The following is a 19,409-nucleotide window of genomic DNA, read 5'->3' on the forward strand; positions in this document are numbered from 1 at the left end:
ACCTAGGCTGTTTCCAGGTTCTGGCTATTACAAATAGTGCTGCTATGAACATAATAGAACAAATGCTTTTGTAGTATGTTAGGGAATCTTTAGGGTATATTCCCAAGAGTGGAATTGGTGGTTCCTGAGGGAGGTTGACTCCCAGTTTCCAGAGAAACCGCCACACTGATTTCCACAGTGGCTGCACGAGTTTGCATTCCCACCAACAATGGATGAGTGTTCCCCTCACCCCACATCCTCTCCAGCATAGGCTATCGTTGGTGTTTTTGACTTTAGCTATTCTGACAGGTGTAAGATGGTATCTCAAAGTGGTTTTGATTTGCATTTCCCTGATGGCTAAGGAGGTTGAGCATGACCTTAAGTGTCTTCTGGCCATTCGAAGTTCATCTGTTGTGAATTCTCTGTTAAGTTCAGTACCCCATTTTTAAATTGGGTTAATTAGAGTTTTAGTGCCTAGTTTCTTGAGTTCTTTGTATATTTTGGAGATCAGACCTTTGTCTGATGAGGGGTTGGTGAAGATCTTCTCCCAGTCAGAAGGCAGCCTTTTTGTCTTACTGACAGTGTCCTTTGCTTTACAGAAGCTTCCCAGTTTCAGTAGATCCCATTTATTCATTGTTTCTCTTATTGTCTGTGCTGATGGAGTCCTACTTAGGAAGAGGCCTCCTGTGCCTATATCTTGTAGACTACTTCCCACTTTCTCTTCTATCAGGTTCAAAGTGGATGGATTAATGTTGATGTCTTTAATCCATTTGGACTTGATTTTTGTGCATGGTGATAGGTATGGATCTACTTTCATCCTTCTACAGGTTGAGATCCAGTTATGCCAGCACCATTTGTTAAAGATGCTTTCCTTCTTCCGTTGTATACCTTTAGCTCCCTTGTCGAAAATTAGGTGTTCATAAGTTTGTGGGTTAATATCCGGGTCTTCTATTCGATTCCATAGGTCGACTTCTCTGTTCTTATGCCAATACCAAGCTGTTTTCAATACTGTAGCTCTACAATAGAGTTTGAAGTCAGGGATGGTAATGCCTCCAGAAGTTCTTTTATTGTATAAGATTGTTTTGGCTATCCTGGGTTTTTTGTTTTGCCATATAAACTTGATTATTGTTCTCTCAAGGTCTGTGAAGAAGTTTGATGGGATTTTGATGGGGATTGCACTGAATCTATAGATTGCTTTTGGTAGAATTGCCATTTTTACTATGTTGATTCTCCCAATCCAAGAGCAGGGGAGGTCTTTCCATTTTCTGGTATCCTCCTCAATTTCTTTCTTCAAAGACTTAAAGTTTTTGTCAAATAGGTCTTTCACTTCCTTGGTTAGAGTAACCCCAAGATATTTTATGCTATTTGTGGCTATCATGAAAGGTGATACTTCTCTGATTTCCCTCTCTGCTTCTTTATCCTTTGTGTATAGGAGGGCCACTGATTTTTTCGAGTTGATCTTGTATCCTGCCACGTTACTAAAGGTATTTATCAGCTGTAGGAGTTCTTTGGTAGAGTTTTTGGGGTCACTTATGTAAACTATCATATCGTCAGCAAATAACGAAAGTTTAACTTCATCCTTTCCAATACGAATCCCCTTGATCTCCTTATGTTGTCTTATTGCTATTGCTAGAACTTCAAGCACTATATTGAAGAGGTATGGAGAGAGTGGACAGCCTTGTCGCGTTCCTGATTTTAGTGGAAAGGCTTTGAGTTTCTCTCCATTCAGTTTGATGTTAGCTGTCGGCTTGCTGTATATTGCTTTTATTATATTTAGGTATGATCCTTGTATCCCCAGTCTCTCCAACACCTTTATCATAAATGGGTGTTGAATTTTGTCAAATGCTTTTTCAGCATCTAGTGAGATGATCATATGGTTTTTTTCTGGTGCGGGAGAATTATCTGTATTCTGTCAATCATATTTTAATAAAACGCTGATTGGCCAGGCAGGCTGTATAGGCGGGAAAGCAAGACAGGAAGTAGGGGTGGAGCCAAGAGACTGGGAGTATTCTGGAAGCAGAAGCTCTCTCAGCCACTCCTGTGCAGACCACCGAAGAGGCAGCATGTAACATGCCCAGCTGAAAAAGGTACGGAGCCATTATGGCTAACACAGATGAGAATAATGGGTTAATATAAGTTATAAGAGTTAACAAGAAGCCTGACCTAATGGGCCAATCAGTTTATAATCTTATTGAGTCTTGTGCGTGATTTTCTTTGGGGCCTGCCTGCTGTGGGGTACTGGGCAGAACAGATACCCCAACAAGCCAGCCCCCTCATACTACATTTTTTTTTCAGTTTATTTATATGATGGATTACATTGATAGATTTGCATATGTTGAACCAGCCCTGCATCTCTGAAATGAAGCCGACTTGATCATAATGGATAATTTTTCTAATGTGCTCTTGGATTCGGTTTGCCAGTATTTTATTGAGAATTTTCGCGTCGATGTTCATGAGTGAGATTGGCCTGTAATTCTCTTTCTTGGTTGTGTCTTTGTGTGGTTTTGGTATTATGGTAACTGTAGCTTCATAAAAGGAGTTAGGCAGTGACTCTTCTGTTTCTATATTGTGGAATACGTTAAGGAGTATAGGTATTAGCTCTTCCTGGAAGTTCTGGTAGAATTCTGCATTGAAACCATCTGGTCCTGGGCTTTTTTTGGTAGGGAGATTTTTGATAACAGCTTCTAATTCTTCGCGACTAACAGGTCTATTTAGATTGGTCACCTGGTCTTGGTTCATCTTTGGTATATGGTACTTATCTAAAAAAATGTCCATTTCTTTTACATTTTCCAACTTTGTGGCATATAAACTTTCATAGTAAGATCTAATGATTCTCTGAATTTCCTCTGTGTCTGTGGTTATGTCCCCCTTTTCATTTCTGATCTTATTAATTTGCATGTTCTCTCTCTGCCGTTTGATTAACTTGGATAGGGGTTTGTCAATCTTGTTGATTTTCTCCAAGAACCAGCTTTTTGCTTCATTGATTCTTTGGATTGTTTTCTGTGTTTCTATTTTGTTGATTTCAGCCCTCAGTTTGATTATTTCCAGTCTTCTAGACCTCCTGGGTGAATCAGCTTCTTTTTTTTCTAGAGCTTTCAAGTGTGCTGTTAAGTCTCCAATGTGTGCTTTCTCCGTTTTCTTTAATTGGGCACTTAGTGCTATGAACTTTCCTCTTAGCACTGCTTTCATAGTGTCCCATAGGTTTGAGTATGTTGTGTCTTTGTTTTCATTAAATTCAAGGAAGACTTTAATTTCTTTCTTTATTTCTTCCTTGACCCAGGGGTGATTTAGTAGTTGACTGTTCAGTTTCCATGAGTTTGTTGGCTTCCTGGGGGGAGCATTGTTGTTGAATTCTAATTTTAGTCCATGGTGATCTGACAAGACACAGGTAGATACTAATATTTTTTTGTATCTGTGGAAGTTTGCTTTGTTACCGAGTATGTGGTCAATTTTCGAGAAGGTTCCATGAGCTGCAGAGAAAAAGGTATATTCTTTCCTATTTGGGTGGAGTGTTCTATAGATGTCTGTTAAGTTCATTTGATTCAATACCTCCAATAGGTCTCTCAATTCTCTCTTTGGTTTCTGTCTGATTGACCTGTCTATTGGTGAGAGAGGAGTGTTGAAGTCTCCTACTATTAGTGTGTGTGGTTTGATGACTGCCTTGAGTTCTAGAAGAGTTTCTTTTACATATGTGGGTGCCTTTATATTAGGAGCATAGATATTCAGGATTGAGACTTCCCTCTGATGAATTGTTCCAGTTATGAGTATGAAATGTCCATCACCATTTCTTCTGATTGATTTTAGTTTGAAGTCGATTTTGTTAGATATTAGAATGGCCACGCCCGCTTGTTTCTTAGGTCCATTTGCTTGGAAAACCTTTTCCAAACCCTTTACTCTGAGTAAGTGTCTGTCTTTGTGGTTGAGGTGTGTTTCTTGTAAACAGCAGAATGTTGGATCCTGTTTTCGTATCCAATCTCTAAGTCTGTGCCTCTTTATAGGTGAATTGAGTCCATTGATATTAAGTGATATTAATGACCAGTGGTTGTTGACTCCGGTCATTTTTTTTTTTTTTTTAGGTAGTAGAGTGTATGTGTTTTTCTTCTTTGATTTGTGCTTGTGAATGGTCGCTAGATGTTCTAGTTATTGTAGGTCGTGTTGGGAATGTTGGATTCCTTCGGTAGTGATTTTCCTTCTAATATTCTCTGTAAGGCTGGATTAGTAGCTACGTATTGTTTAAATTTGTTTTTATCCTGGAATATTTTGTTTTCTCCGTTGATAGTGAACAATAGCTTGGCTGGGTATATTAGTCTGGGTTTGCATCCATTGTCTCTTAGTTTCTGCAGTACCTCTATCCAGGACCTTCTGGCTTTCATGGTTTCCATAGAGAAATCTGGTGTAAGCCTGATAGGTTTACCTTTATAAGTTACTTGACCTTTTTCCTTTGCAGCTCTTAAAATTTTTTCTTTAATATTTATGTTTTGTGTTTTGATTATTATATGGCAAGGGGATGTTTTTTTCTGATCCAATCTATTTGGTGTTTTGTATGCTTCTTGAACCTTCATAGGAATATCGTTCTTTAGGTTGGGAAAGTTTTCTTCTATAATTTTGTTGAATATATTTTCTGGGCCTTTGATCTGCAGTTCTTCTCCTTCTTCAATCCCTATTATTCTTAGATTTGGTTTTTTTTATTGTGTCCCAGATTTCCTGAATGTTTTGTGAAGAGAATTTGTGAAGAAAATTTGCCGTTTTCTCTGACCAGAGCATTTATTTTCTCTATGGTATCTTCAGAATCTGAGATTCGTTCTTCTATCTCTTGTATTCTATTGGTTATGCTTGATTCTGTAGTCTCCGCTCGTTTACCTAGGTTTTCCATATCCAGCCGGTTCTCGTTTTGTGTTTTCTTCATTGCCTCCATTTCAGGTTTCAATTCTTGGACTGTTTCCTTTACTTGTTTTATTGTTTTTTCTTGGTTTCTCAGGGTATCACTCACGGATTTACTTATTTCTTCAAACTTTTTGTTATATTTCTCATCCATTTCTATACTCATTTCTTCAAACTTTTTGTTATACTTCTCGACCAGTTCCTTAAGGGAGTTATTCATATCCTGTTTAAGGGACTCTATTGCTCTCATAATGGCACTTTTTTCCACTTCATCTGGGTTAGAGTGTTCAAATCCTTCTGTTGTAGGGTCGTTGGGATCTGATATTTTCATGTTGTTTTTCAGATTGTTGGAAGAGGTCTTGCCTTGGCTTCTGCCCATCTCTTTGATCAAATGCTCTCTATTGGAACTTCTGGTATCGGGTCAGGTTCCCTTGTTGGGCAGGGAGTTCACTGATAGAATGCCTACCTTTCCCCAGGCAGGGTATTGAAGCACAGGCACTCCCTCTTTCCGGGATGCCCCTACAGAGCAGGCCCAGTGTGCAAGGCAGCTGAACTGGGGAAATTTTATGGCCTCAGTGGGAGGGGAGAAATATAGAAATTTGTACCTGGATGGAAGCTGGGATGGCAGGCGGGAGAGCCTAGCAGGGTGGAAACAGCACTGCAGGCTGACCTGGGAGTCTATGGGGTCGGGGAAAGTCCTAGCTCCTCCTCGCCGGGCCCCTGCCGCAGGCCCGAATCAACTCACCACTCCGAAGGCCCTCTGGATGGAAGCTGGGATGGCTGGCGGGAAGCTAGCAGGGTGGAGCCAGCAGAGCAGGCTGACCTGGGAGTCTATGGGGTCGGGGAAAGTCCTAGCTCCCCCTCGCCGGGCCCCTGCCGCAGGCCCGAATCAACTCACCACTCCGAAGGCCCTCTGGATGGAAGCTGGGATGGCTGGCGGGGCGGCATTTACTTCTTTAGGTTGGAAAAGTTTTCTTCAATGATTTTGTTGAATATATATATATATATATATAGTGCCTTCAAGCTGTATTTTTCTCCTTCCCCTATCCCTATTATTCTTCAGTTTGGTTTTCACATGGTGTCCAAGTTTTCCTGAATGTTTTGTGCTTTGACTTTGTTTGCTTTAATGTTTTCTTTGACTGACGAATCTATTTTCTCTATTGTATCTTCAACACCTGAGATTCTCTCTTCTGTCTCTTGTGTTCTGTTGGTTATGTTTGCATCTGTAGTCTTGTTTATTTACCCAGATTTACATTTCCAGAATTCCCTCATTTTGTGTTTCCTTTATTGCCTCTATTTCAATTTTCAAGTCTTGAACTGTTTCCTTCATCTTTTAGATAGCTTCTTGACTTTCTTTAAAAGATTTATTGATTTCTTCCAATTTTTTGTTTGTCTTTCCCCTGATTTCTTTAAGGGAGTTTTTTTTACTTCCTCTTTAAAGCTCTCTATCATCTTCATAAAGTTGTTTTTAAGGTCTTTTTCTTCTCCTTCTTCTATGATGGGATGTTCAGATCTTGCTGTTGTAGAATGCTAGTTTCTGGTGGTGCCATGTTGTTCTTTAAGTTGCTGAATTATTCTTGTACTGACATCTACTCATCTCTTTCTTCAACCAGTGCAGGCAGTTCTATGCTTCTTTGTCCAATCAGTACAGGCAGTGTCTTCGTGTCAGGGAATAACCTAGGTCACAGGACATGGGTGACTTTGGCAGTGGATGATGGGAGGGATAGCAGAGCAGCCTAGGGGCCCAGGGTCTAGGGACTGGGCTGTCTACCTGGAAGGTCAATCACTCACCTCTTTTCCAATCCTGTTAAATGTATTTTTATACTGGCATTTAATCATCTGTTTTCTCAACTGTGTCTGTGTGCATGTGGTCTATTCTTCCAACTGGTGTGGGTTGGCCTCTGCCTGTTCTTCCAACTGGTTATAGTTTGAACCAGTGCCTATGTCATTTGCTGGGGTCACAGGGAAGGGATGGCCATATAGAAGATGTTAAGGTGCACAGGGCTGGGCAGCAGAGTGGGTCTTGGAGTGATAAAGTTCAGTAGGCGGTGGTGCAGCCTGGAGAAGGTCTCTCACCTGATTGCTGCTGGTGGGTGCTGCGACAGAGCAGTAGAGTTCCACCCCATTTCTGAACTCTTATCATAAAAGTTCCTTTCATGAGTAGATAGTATTAATATAGAGATATACAACAAATATATGTGCAAAGAATAAGAGTCTGATACTCTCATATATAAATGAGACATTTACATCATATCCTCAGCCAGAGTTCAGGGATCATGGAGGAAGGGGTGGTAAATGTCAACAAAGCATCATTTACCCAACATGAAAGCATGGCTGTATCCACGAACTGAAGCAACTGTAGCCACAAGATCAAGTCAGACAAAACCCCATCTTGGACTTGGGAGAGCATCATGAAGCTCCCCCCTCCCCCAACTAGCTGAGAATGTATGTGCAATTGTAGGCTTCTGAGGGAGGAAGAGTCTTTTTTCTTCAGATATTTGGTCCCTGAGAAGCTATCCATGCACTGGTAGATGGCTCTAAACCCATGCTTATACAGCCAAGCACTAAATGGTGTCAGCTTGTTTTGAAAAATGAAGAGAGCACATGAAGCTGGGAAGGGCAAGTAGTGGGAGGGATAGAGGGGAATTGGAGGAAAAGGAATGGGCGGACTTGATCAAAACGCAATATATGTATGTGTGAAATCATCAATAAAACATTTAATTAATAGATGAAGAATAGATAAAGAGTAGAAACAGAGGAAGATAAAAGGAAGAAAAAGAAAGAGACAAATTAAAAAGAAAAGGCATGACAAGAAATAACTCCTAGGTATGTGCCCAATGACCCACTTCCTCCAACTAGGTCTCATCTCATAACCTCTCTTTTTTTCCCTGAGAGTTAATGGTTTGTTTAATGTATGTTGTGTGTTAGTCCCAGACTTAACCATTTATTCTCTGTGGTGTGCTGTGGTGACACATACAGTATGATCCATATTTAGAGAGATCAAATAACACATCTCAGAGGAACAGCAGTGTTACAAACCATCTCATAACTTTTAATTCAGCAATAAATTAATCAATGCATTAATATATTTGTCAAATTAAAGTTCTTATTACTTAATTACCTTTAAAGAAACACCTCTGATCACTGCCACTACACGGAGTACCATGCTTTAATATAGACTTCTTTGGAGGATGTTTAATATCTGAGAAACAAATCTCCAAACGAAGGCTTTTTAAGGGAACTAAAGTAGACAGATGAGCCTTAAAGGAAGATATGGAGCTTCAGCGGATGGCCACCTGCTGCTCAGTGTCTTTCTCATCATTTTCCTATATCAGTTTTTCCTTCTACTTCAGTTTTCTAAGGACAACTTATTCCAGTAACTTATACCTGTTACTATGATAAAAATATCCTCCAAAAGGAACTTCCTGGGGTGGGGAAGGTGTCTTACTGGATCACAGTTCCATGTTACAGTCCATCAGGGCAGTGAGGTTACAGTGACATGAGATTTCAGAGATTGATCACGTCACATCCACAATCAGGAACAGAAGAGCGAACACATGAAAGGTATAGTCAGCTTATTTTCTACTTTCACAGTTTGTAATCCTCTGCTTAGGAAATGGTGTGTCTTCTGACATCAATTAAGACAATCAACACAAGATACTGACATAGGCCAACATGATTGAAACACTCTCACTGAGACTGGTGATTCTAAAATTGCTGACAGAGGTTTCTGTCCCGTCTGGTCCCACAGCCATTCAGCCCCAAAGAAACACACAGAGGTCTACATTAATTATAAACTGATTGACCTATTAGCTCAGGCTTCTTATAACTCTTTTAACTTATATTAGCCCATAATTTTTGTCTGTGTTAGCCATGTGGCTTGGTACTTTTCATCAGTGAGGCATTCTTATCTTGCTTCCTCTGTATCTGGGTGACGACTACAGACTGACTCTTTCCTCTTCCAAGAATTCTCCTGTTCTGGTTTCCCTGCCTCTACTTCCTGCCTGATTGTCCCACCTCTACTTCCTGCCTGGCTACTGGCCAATCAGCATTTTATTAAAATAATACAGGTGACAGAATAAAAGACAATTTTCCACAGTATAGAATGTGTAAAGTTGACAATAAAAACAAATGATCATACAATTGATCTTCATCTCTTATGTCAGTCCCTTCAATTCTTCAGACAAATTTATTATTTCTCTTTAAGTTAAACATTATTCCACTCTCTCAGTGTGTGCAGTGCAGAGTATGCACACATGTACAGTGTGTGCTCAGAGTGACAAAAAGAGGATGCCAGGTATCATATCCTGTCACTTTCCAGCTTATTCCCTTGAGACTGGGTCCCTGACTGAATGTAAAGCTTGGCTGACAGCCAAACAGTCCCACTAGACTCCTGTCACCAGACACATATACATACATACACACATACACACACACACACACACACACATACATGCACGTGCACATGCACTTGCTTATGTGTACACACGCACACACAGAGCCTGGACTACGGATGTGGCCTCACACTTTCTTCTTCATAGAAACTCAGATACACTCTTGCACATTGAAGCAACTCGCCAACTCTTACTACAGAACGTTAAAATATCAAGATTAGCAGGTCCCTGGCCTGTTCACTGATGTGATCTGAAGACTATTATAGGTTCTGAGATCTGAAGATCTAGAGAACCATTATGCAAAGCAATCTTGTGACCAGGGCTTATCTATTTCCTTTTCCTGTGATACTCCACACCAGCAGTTAGACTGTCTATCACTCACAGGCAGTTTTCTTAGAATTTACAATCTTGGTGAAAGGGAGAGACAAGGAATTATTTTAAAAGGTCAATTTTCAAAGCAGAAAGGATCTAAAGAAGGGTAGTGTAAGCCATGATGGCATTGGTGTTATCTGAGTTATACAGGCAACAGAAACAAGTTGGACAACAAAGTCCAACTCTGGTGTGTTGTGTTTTTTGTCTAATTATATTTTATCATATTTTATTTCATTATTATCCCCTAGAAGCCTTTTTATTTTCTAATGAGACAGAAATGGAGTGAAACCATATAGGAGGGGAGGTGGGGAGAAACTTGGAGAAGTAGAGGGAGCAGAAATGTGTAATCAGGATATATTGATTGAAAATCCATTTTAGATAAAAGAAAAAAGGGGAGATGTAGTGGGGCTGCACCTTTAATCCAAGCAATTTGGAGGGGGGCAGGCCAATCTGTCAGTTAGTGGCCAGCCAGAACTACATAGCAAGTTCCAGGGCATTTATGGCTACATAGTAAGAATTATTCTCAAAAACAATAGCCTAGTCTGTTTGGAAGCTCACCTTCCTAGACCTGGATAGGCTGGGGGAGGACCTTGAACTTCCCACAGGCAGGGAACTCTGATTGCTCTTAGGACTGGAGAGGGAGAGAGAAGGGGAGTGGAGGGAGTGGGAGGGAAATGGGAGGAGGTGGAAATTTTTAATAAATAAATAAAAAAATAAAGAAAGAAGGACAGAATTAGAGGATGGTGAGGTGGTGGAGGAAACTCTCAGGAGTTAGAAGAAGACTGGCAATAGGATGAGATAAAAAACACATTGTATAAAAGTCTCAAAAATTAATTAAGGTATTTTTCTTTCACTGTGTGATACATGCAAATGAGTATGCAGATGTGTGCACTACATGCGCACATGCAGAGGTCAGAAGAAGACCTCATGTCTCCTCTGCTATTGCTTTCTACCCTGTTGCCTTCAGACAGGGTCTCTCACTGAACTGGAAGGTCACCATTTGAGCTAGTCTCCCTACCCAACAAGCTTTCAGAATTCTGTCTCTACTTCAACCCACAATGTTACAGTTACAGGCATGTGTAGTCATTCCTGGCTTTGTATGTGGATGCTGGGAATTCTAACTCAAGTCCTTATGCTTGGAACCAAGCACTCTCACATATAGGTCTATCTTCCCTGCTCAAATAAAATTTCTACATTGGATAAATGAATGATTTCTTTGTTCCCAACAAAGAGGAGTCAGTTGACTAAATTGTCCTATTGTAAGGGTGGCCCATATGTAGTCATCCTGAATCTGTAAACATCCTTCCTTACATCTTTGATTATCTGGTAAAATTCTGAAAGACCATAAAATGGCTAGTTTGATTTATCAACTTGATATAATCTAGAAACACCCGAGGAGGGTGGGAAGGTTATTGATGTATTGATTAGGTTAGCCTGTGTATATCCATGTGGGATTTCTTGATTACAAGCATTAAACAATGAGGAAAGACCCAGTCCACTGTGAGTCGCTCCATTTCCTATGTGGCTGAGTAGTCATGAGTGTGCTCATTCTCTTTCTGGTCTTGACTGGAGGTGACTAGCTACTTCAATCTCCTATATCCTTTTCTCCCCCACAATGATGGACTGTAACCAGGAACTGTAAGCTGAATAACACTTCTTTTCTATAAGCCTCCTTATTATGGCATAGCAATAGAAATAAAACAAGTGCAGGTTGTACAACAACGGCATAATTGAAGGTTAACTACTCAGAAGGCTTGGGAGTTAAGTTACTGCTAAAGAAATTTTTTTCTTGCAGCTAGGGTGATAAACAGTAACATTTGTTGGCCATAGAGAACATGCTCTTGGGATATTTTTCCTCTTGAGTTGTCCAACATCAATATGAGGGTTTTCCCTTGTTTTATTGTTTTTAGTTTATCCTGTTTGATTGTCACCTCTTGGAGGCATTCTCTATTCTGAAGAGGAAAGGAAGGGGAAGCTGATTTGGGGGAACTGGGGGAGTGAGTGAGGGAAACAGTGGCCAGGGTGTATTGTATGAGAGAAGAATCTGTTTTCTATTAAAAATGTGTAGCCTTTGCCTACGAACCACCACAGTGAGCAGCATGGCTTGATAACACTAAGAGAGCGGTAGGGCATGAACACCTTGACAACCAACAGCTCCCTAATTGGACTTGAGATCCCTCAAAAGGAGACAAACCATGCCTGATATTGGAAACCTCTCCATTACCCAGGGCTAGGGAAGTCATATATCTTTGAGTAGAAACTAGAACCAAAACTTTGCCAAACCATCATAATCCCTAACTACACTCTAAGTATTTGTTCTTATGCCTACAGATAATATAGTTCTTACCCTTCATCAAGGAAAGTCCTCACTGACCATTAAAGAAACCGCAAGCAACCAAAATGCACAACCAGTCCCAAAGGATGCATCTACAGCAAAAAACAAAAACAAAAAAACTCAAAACAAAACAACAACAACAACAACAACAACAACAACAAAAAACCAACCAACCAAACAAAAAAACCTTGGACCTAATGCTTAGGGAACATCGTAAAAGAGGGCCATAAATATTGTAAGTGGCCAGAAGAACAGGCAGTTTGCTGAGAGATTATGTCTTCAAGTGATATCAGAAGTTACACACATAAAGTCTCACAAACATGGCCACCTAAATATGAGCTGAACAGGTTCAACAACAGACATGCCAAAGTGGAGTGATGAAAGACCATGCGATCTCAACCCTGAACAAAGTACTGCAGACAACTAATGAATACTGAGAGTAGAAGAAATAGTCTTCCCCAGTGAAGAGCTCACCAATTGGTTATCCAAGACCAACTTCTCAGCCTTGAAACCATACATAAAACTAATATTAAACAGACTGAGAAGGTTATATTCATGTATTTAGGAATATGTGTATATGTATATATGATATTTCTTTGTAAAAGTAATTAAAGAAAAAGAAGCTGTGAGTTTGAAATAATCAAGGAGAAGTCTATGAGAGGATTTGGAAGGAAAGAAGGGAAAGAAAAATGATGCAATTATATTATGATCTCAAATTTTAATGCTTTAAAAGTGTGTGTTTGAAGGACAGAAAACTCTGGTTAGTTTTCAAAGATTCATTTCCCGTCCCAGCTCTGTGAAGGGAATGTACATCATGAAGACCAGAAGCACCGGAAGTAGCAGTAGGCCCCCTATTCCATCACTGTCTTGTTATATCTACCTGAGTGTCATGCTAGTGTAGGCAGAAGTTAGCTTAAGATCAACAAAGTTCAGTCACTAACAAAGAAAACAAGAATCGTAAAATAAAATACCATCCCACCCCCAAACTTGCCTATCACCCCTGCAACCTCAGTGAAACTCTAAAACACAGCCTGGTACTACACAGGGAAGACCAAGAAGTAAGTCACCAGCCACCTGATGGGACACCGGACTCTATAGGCCCTCCAAATCAGGGCAAAACTCTGGGTCCCTCCTCCACCTGCCTTGGCTTCTCTAGCCAGTCAGCAGGAGAGTTTCCTTCAGGTAGGCTGCTCAATTACCCCCATCCATACCATTGGACTCTGCAAGCTACAAATCCCATCCCACCTACAAACCCTTTTATCTACCTGCAATCTCAGTGGAACTCTGAAAAACAGCCTGTTACTACACAGAGAAAACCAAGAGTTGAGTGACCAATCATCTGGAAGGATATTTCATTTTGCTCCATACTTGGGCAAAATCCTGGGCCCCTACCTGACCTGCCTTGGCTTCTATAGCCAGCCAGCAGGTGATCTTCTTGCAAGGCCGCTCCAAAACCCCAGAGACACAGACAGTGACAGTACAGAGCAGACCAAGAATAGTTTCCAAGACACAGACAGTCACTGCAAGGATTGGACCAACATGCAAAGACACTGCTGGCATCAATTAAAGAAAGAGATGGGTGGGCACCAATGCAAGAATTCATCCAACAACCTAAAAAGCAACATGGTAACACCAGAACCCAGTGGTTATAAATCTGTAAGATTTGATCACCCTAACCCAGAATTAGCAAAAGAAAACAATTTTAAACATAACTTTATGAAAATGATGGAGACCTTTAAAAAATAGAGGGCCAGATGTGCACAGAGCTAAGCAGTTCCAAACAAAGTGTGGCCCAAGTCGTAGTCCTTGTCTAAGCATCAGGCTCCTGTGAGGTGGTCTGACAAGTTGTGAGAACAGTGTGAAATCTCTTCCTGGGAACATCCCCACCTCCAGCTGGCAATGCAATTCCAGTCTTAGTTTCCTTCCAGCATAACATTTCTTGGGAAAATTGAAATTTCTTGGAGTCCATTGTTTCAACAGTTTCATAGTCAAAAGAGGGCATAAGTGTCTCTTTTAATATTTTTCTTTCTCTGAGGATCATTACATTAGGACACTGCCATCAAGATACCAGAACTGTAAGCCATTCACTGCATCCATTAGCTTTTTGCTTCAAATGATTATCACATTTGTTAGTCGTTTCACCAAAATGTCCAACATTTCTTCATTTCACTCTGGCAGTTTGTGTACTAGGAAATGGTGGCATTAACATGGGATTAGGGCTTCCATATTAACTGGAACAATTAAGCCTCCTTGAAACTCAGGTAATGAGAAGCTCTGCAAGACCCTAGAATTCTGTTTTATGGCACTGTCATTGTTCTTACTTTCTGAACTACAGAATTCTCCAGGAGTGCTCTTCTAGAGTTCAGAGAGGAGGCCTGCTGAAATAGGCCTGGAAGATAAGATTTTATTTTTTTAAACATCTTTTTGTACATACCTGTAATCACATACATATGTATCCATATGCACAAACACATACACCTGCATGTGAATACAAACATGCACCTGTGTAAACACACACACCTGCAGTTACACACACATATGCACCTGCGTGCACACCTTCATACCTGCACCTGCAAGCACAAGCACACACATATATATGCCTCCATGCACACACACATGAACAAGAATGTACATACATACCTGCAGGCATGCATATATGCATGCACACACACACACTGACACACACATATAACTGCATGTGCACACACTCATGCCCAGTGACTAATAATGGCAGGTACTAAATAAACATAAGCAACAATGAGTCAACTCTGTCAGTCATTGGAAATTACTGAGTGAGGACATCAACAAAACCGAAGCAGAAAATCATGGGGACGGGGTTTTGTGGAGACTATGACTGACCATAGCTAGCCAACCCTTTTAAGTGCAGGATGTGTAATGAAGCAGCTTCATAACAAGTTATTGGTTTTGCTGATAGCATCCCTACAGTTTGATCACATCATAGTGACTAAATTCTTTTGGCTGCTCACCAACCTTCTGAGATGGCCAGCTCTGAATGTTAACTCATTGGCATATAGAATCAGCACAGAAATTGACCTCTGGCATGTCTGTGAAGGGAACTTCTAAATCGGTTTATTGGGACGGGAATATTGCCAGGGTCTGACGCCCCAACATAAACTATTTTTCCCTCTCTGGACCAGCATGGAGTCATGGGAATAATTGAGACACAGTTCACACAGCAATATTGGAAGGGAGTCTCAGGGTTCATTCAAATCCTGAATATCACTCGCATTTATTATCCAAACACCTTTTATCCCCCAAGGTAAACTGAGGTGGAAGTTCATTAACATTCTGTTTCTGAGGTAGCAGGGCTACAGTCATGTCTGTCACTAGCTTGGAATTGACACCTCTTCTCAGGAGATCTACATAATTACAAAGCAAGGAGCAGTATATCCTGAGCTTTTTGTTAGGGTAGCAACAGCCTGTCTGAAAGGGTATGTGACTGCTCCAGATACTAACTATGGCCTGAGAGCCTGGCTGCCACACCACATAGAAATATGGGCCTACAGAATATTTACCCTTATTTGGGAGCAACTCTGGGCTGGGGTCCTGGACAACACAAAAAGGAGAAAATGAGTTGTGTACCAGCTTTATTCTCCCTCGCTGTCTTCTACAATTGCAACAAGAGCAGCTTCCTTAAGTTCTGGTCAGTCTCACTCTCACTGGGAGGGACTGTACCTTGTGTTTCGTCATGTATTTGATTGTAGCAATGAAGAAAACCTAAGCCCTAAACCACCTTCATAGCCCTCCTCTAAATTCATGGAAAGTCCTGCTGGGTCAGATGCTCAACACCTCCCTCCAGCTCTTCTGGTGCTGGTTGGGACGTCCCCTTTTCTCTTTGGGAGTTCAGATTCAGAGAGCAAGGAACTGATGTGTGGGAAATAAAAGCTGATGTTGCTGGCAGTCAAGGACACTGAAGCACAGCAGCAATGATGGCCATCTACGTGAAAGCAAACAAGCAGCAGCAGCCAGGATTTCTGGGTGAGGTGGGAAAGAGGCTTGGTAGTTTGGTGGGTCACAGCTTGGATCTCACAGTGTTCACATCTGATCTCCACATGCAGTTACACAAGTACACACACACACACACACATACATATACATACACTAGTGTGTGTGTGTGTGTGTGTGTGTGTGTGTGTGTGTGTGGTGTGTATATTCATGAGCTCTGGAGACAAGCCTGGGTCAGGAACCAAGAAGAGACAAAAGTCTTTTCTGAAACTCTTGGATCCTGGAGAATTGGAGTTCTTGGGGTTCCTGGACTCCAAAGGCTCAGGCGTAGAGACTGCACTCTAATCTCTAGAGCACCAGAAAGGTGAAGGCTGGAACCTGAATTGCTGTTTTCTGTTTTCTGGGGCAGAGGTGATTGGCAGCCTTGTTGTGAAACAGCCCCTCTCCCACAGGGTGGCTGAGCCATAGGAATGGGCTCCTGATGCTGCATCTCCTCTCCATCATGCTGCTGACGGGGCTGCTGGTAGCTGTCCTTGTGCAAGGTCAGGCAGGGATGGGATTTACACTTCTGTGGTCTGGGCCACTAACTGTGGCAGGGGTTGCCCACACTGGAGCAGAGGAGCATGGGTTGAGGAAGGTTAGGGAGAACGGCCCTGATCCTTTGCTTGTGGTTCAGTCATCTCTATGTGTCATTTTTTTCTGTTCAAGTGTGATGAAAGACATTCTGCTGTGGGAATTCAGGGCAGGTTATAACACACAATTAGTATTTTATAGTTTTAGTTTCTGGTTTCTTTTGGTGTAGGTTTCAAGAGTCCCAGCTCCCCAGGGAATGAGAAAATCTACAAGCAATTGATGCAGCTGAAGATTGGAGTGGGTAAGTGACCCAGAAATCAGGCCTCCAAGGGTCTAAGAAGGTCTTTTGTGAATGTATTACATTTGAGGCATTGACCCTCTCCAGGCCTCAGTTTCCACTTCTGTGGGGACTTGATGTCTCAGTGGGTAAAGGGCTTGCCAAGCAGAATCTGAGTTCGAGGCACAGAATTTATATTTTGAATAGGAAGGCATGGGGATGCATGCTTCTACTTTCAGCACTGGGGAAATGGAGACTGGTGGATTCCTCAGAAACACTGGCCAGGCAGCTTAGTGCACTTATACACCTTTACACACACACACAAATGCATGGATCAAAGCAATAAGTAAAGAAATTAGCAGGACAACAGTCAGGGAATGATTTTGTGGTCTCGGGAGGTGACACACACAGCAGGTGCTCAGTATTCACAGAGGTCAGACAAATCAGCAGCATTCAATGTCTCCAGGGCTGTGCACACAGTAGGCATTCAGAGTTCACATTGCCCATAGGCACAGTAGTCAAGATAGTTACCCGGGTTCTGTTTTGATCTCTTAAGTTCCTACTTCCCCCAAGATGCACTGTCAAGTGAGGGAGGACCCTGACTCTGGAAGGCTAGAGCAGATGCAGGATCATGGGCACCCAAGTGTGGATCTACCCTGATTCACCTCCCCCAATAGACAGCCTTTGCCTTCCTTGCCCTTGGGAATGGAAATTCTTCCATGGAAAGTGTTACTTCTTCTCCAAGTCTCAGCGTACCTGGAATGATTCCATCACTGCCTGCCAGGAGGTAGAGGCCCAGCTAGTCATCATCGATAATGATGAAGAAAAGGTATGCCTTATAGAATTCTTCATCCTGGGACAGGGCACTGACTGAGTGTGACTGAGTGTGAATGCGATGGTTGGCCAGAAAGGACTTCTGATTAAGGTCTGTTTACTGCACTTGGAAGGGGAGAGAAAAGGTGGGAATGAGGTCCCTGGCACCCTCTGAGTGGTTGCACCAAGTCTGAACATACTTGAATGCATCAGAATACACACACACACACACACACACACACACACACACACACACACATCTCTATCTATCTATCTATCTATCTATCTATCTATCTGTCTGTCTGTCTGTCTGTCTGTCTGTCTGTCTGTCTATCTATCTATCTATCATCTATCATCTATCTACACTTATATATATATATATATATATATATATATATATATATATATGAATAAAAGCATCTTAAGGGGACTGGAGGGATGACCCAGTGCTTAAGAATACTTGCTGTCCTTATGAGGACCCCAGTTCAGTTTCTAGCACCCATGTGGGCCATCCACAACTATCTGTAACTCCATCTCCAAGGGATCCACTCCCTTCTCTGGCCTCTGTGGGCACCTGATCTCACATGTGCTTCTACCGACACATGGACATAAACATGTAATGTGAACAATAAAATAAAAACTTTTAAAAGGCAACTTAAGGGAAAGACAAATTTCTTGGCTCAGTTCTGTGTTACAGCCTGGGGGAGTCACCTCCACAGGAGCCTGAGTGATCCAACCATGTGTTGGAAGCAGAAAGGGATGAACGCTGGCGCTCAGCTCAATTCCTCCATTTTCCATAGTTCAGGATTCTTGATCAGGGAATGGCTCTGCACACAGTTAAAATGGGTTATTTTCAATTGATCTGCATATTACCCCACAAGTGGGCTATGAGGTGGATCTCAGAGGTGGATCTCTGTTCTGTCAAGTTGACAATTAAAATTATCGTATCATCCCAGGTGGATGCTAGCCAGGAGACAGCAAATTGCTCCCTTGATGGAAAAATACCCAAGTGTCTATTTTGTTAGTTTCTCTGGTGTAAATTGTGCAATGCTTACTTATGGGTTGTCACCTGACAGAGCTAAGCGTTGCTGCACACTGCTAGCCATCCCGAACACATTAAACCTTGTGGGTGAGTTTATGTGGGCAAGCTCATCACAGGGAGAGGCCACGCATTCAGGAACATGTGTGCAGACTCCAGCCGTGGAAAAACTGTAAGTCAGACATCATCTGGCCACAAGATAAAGTTATGGAAGGGACTCATGTTCCAGAGCATGTCTCAGGGGCTCCTCTCAGGTGTGAGTCAATGCTGGGGAACCACTAGGTGAACACATGGAGAATGAAGTAGACACCCTCTTGACTCCTCTTCTTCCCTTCCAGACATTCCTGAGTAATATTTATGAGAATAAAGTATCTGCCTGACTGGGTCTCTCCTACGTGAAAGAAGAAGGCATGTGGCAGTGGGTAGATCGCTCACCCTTAGATGGCAGGTAGCCCTAGGAGCCTAGAACATCACAGAGAGTGGGAAGGGGCTGTGAAACTCTGACCTCAGCTGTCCTCCAGGTCCTTGCTACTCTCTTGCTCCCTTAGGCTTAAGTGTCAATGATATCCATTGAGAACGGGGAGGTTCTTCATATCCATGTTGGTGGGTCTTTTAAATTCCACAGTCAGAGTGCCAGGAGCAGTTGGCAATTTGTTTGGATTGTTTAAATATAGTGTTAAAAAACTGGGGAGGGAGAAAGCTCAGCCAATAAAGTGTTGGCTTGGCAAGAATGAGAATCTGAGTTTCATCCCCAGAACCTTACTTAAAAAGAAAGCTGGT

General features: G+C 41.8%; 1 pseudogene; it reads left to right on the forward strand.

Annotated features, from left to right (window-relative positions):
- The first annotated feature begins 15,911 nt into the window (after positions 1 to 15,911).
- LOC146895528 (CD209 antigen-like protein D) lies at positions 15,912 to 19,081 on the forward strand (annotated as a pseudogene).
- Positions 19,082 to 19,409: the final 328 nt, after the last annotated feature.

Source organism: Myodes glareolus, chromosome 2, assembly GCF_982192425.1.
Source record: "Myodes glareolus chromosome 2, mMyoGla1.1, whole genome shotgun sequence".
NCBI lineage: Eukaryota > Metazoa > Chordata > Mammalia > Rodentia > Cricetidae > Myodes > Myodes glareolus.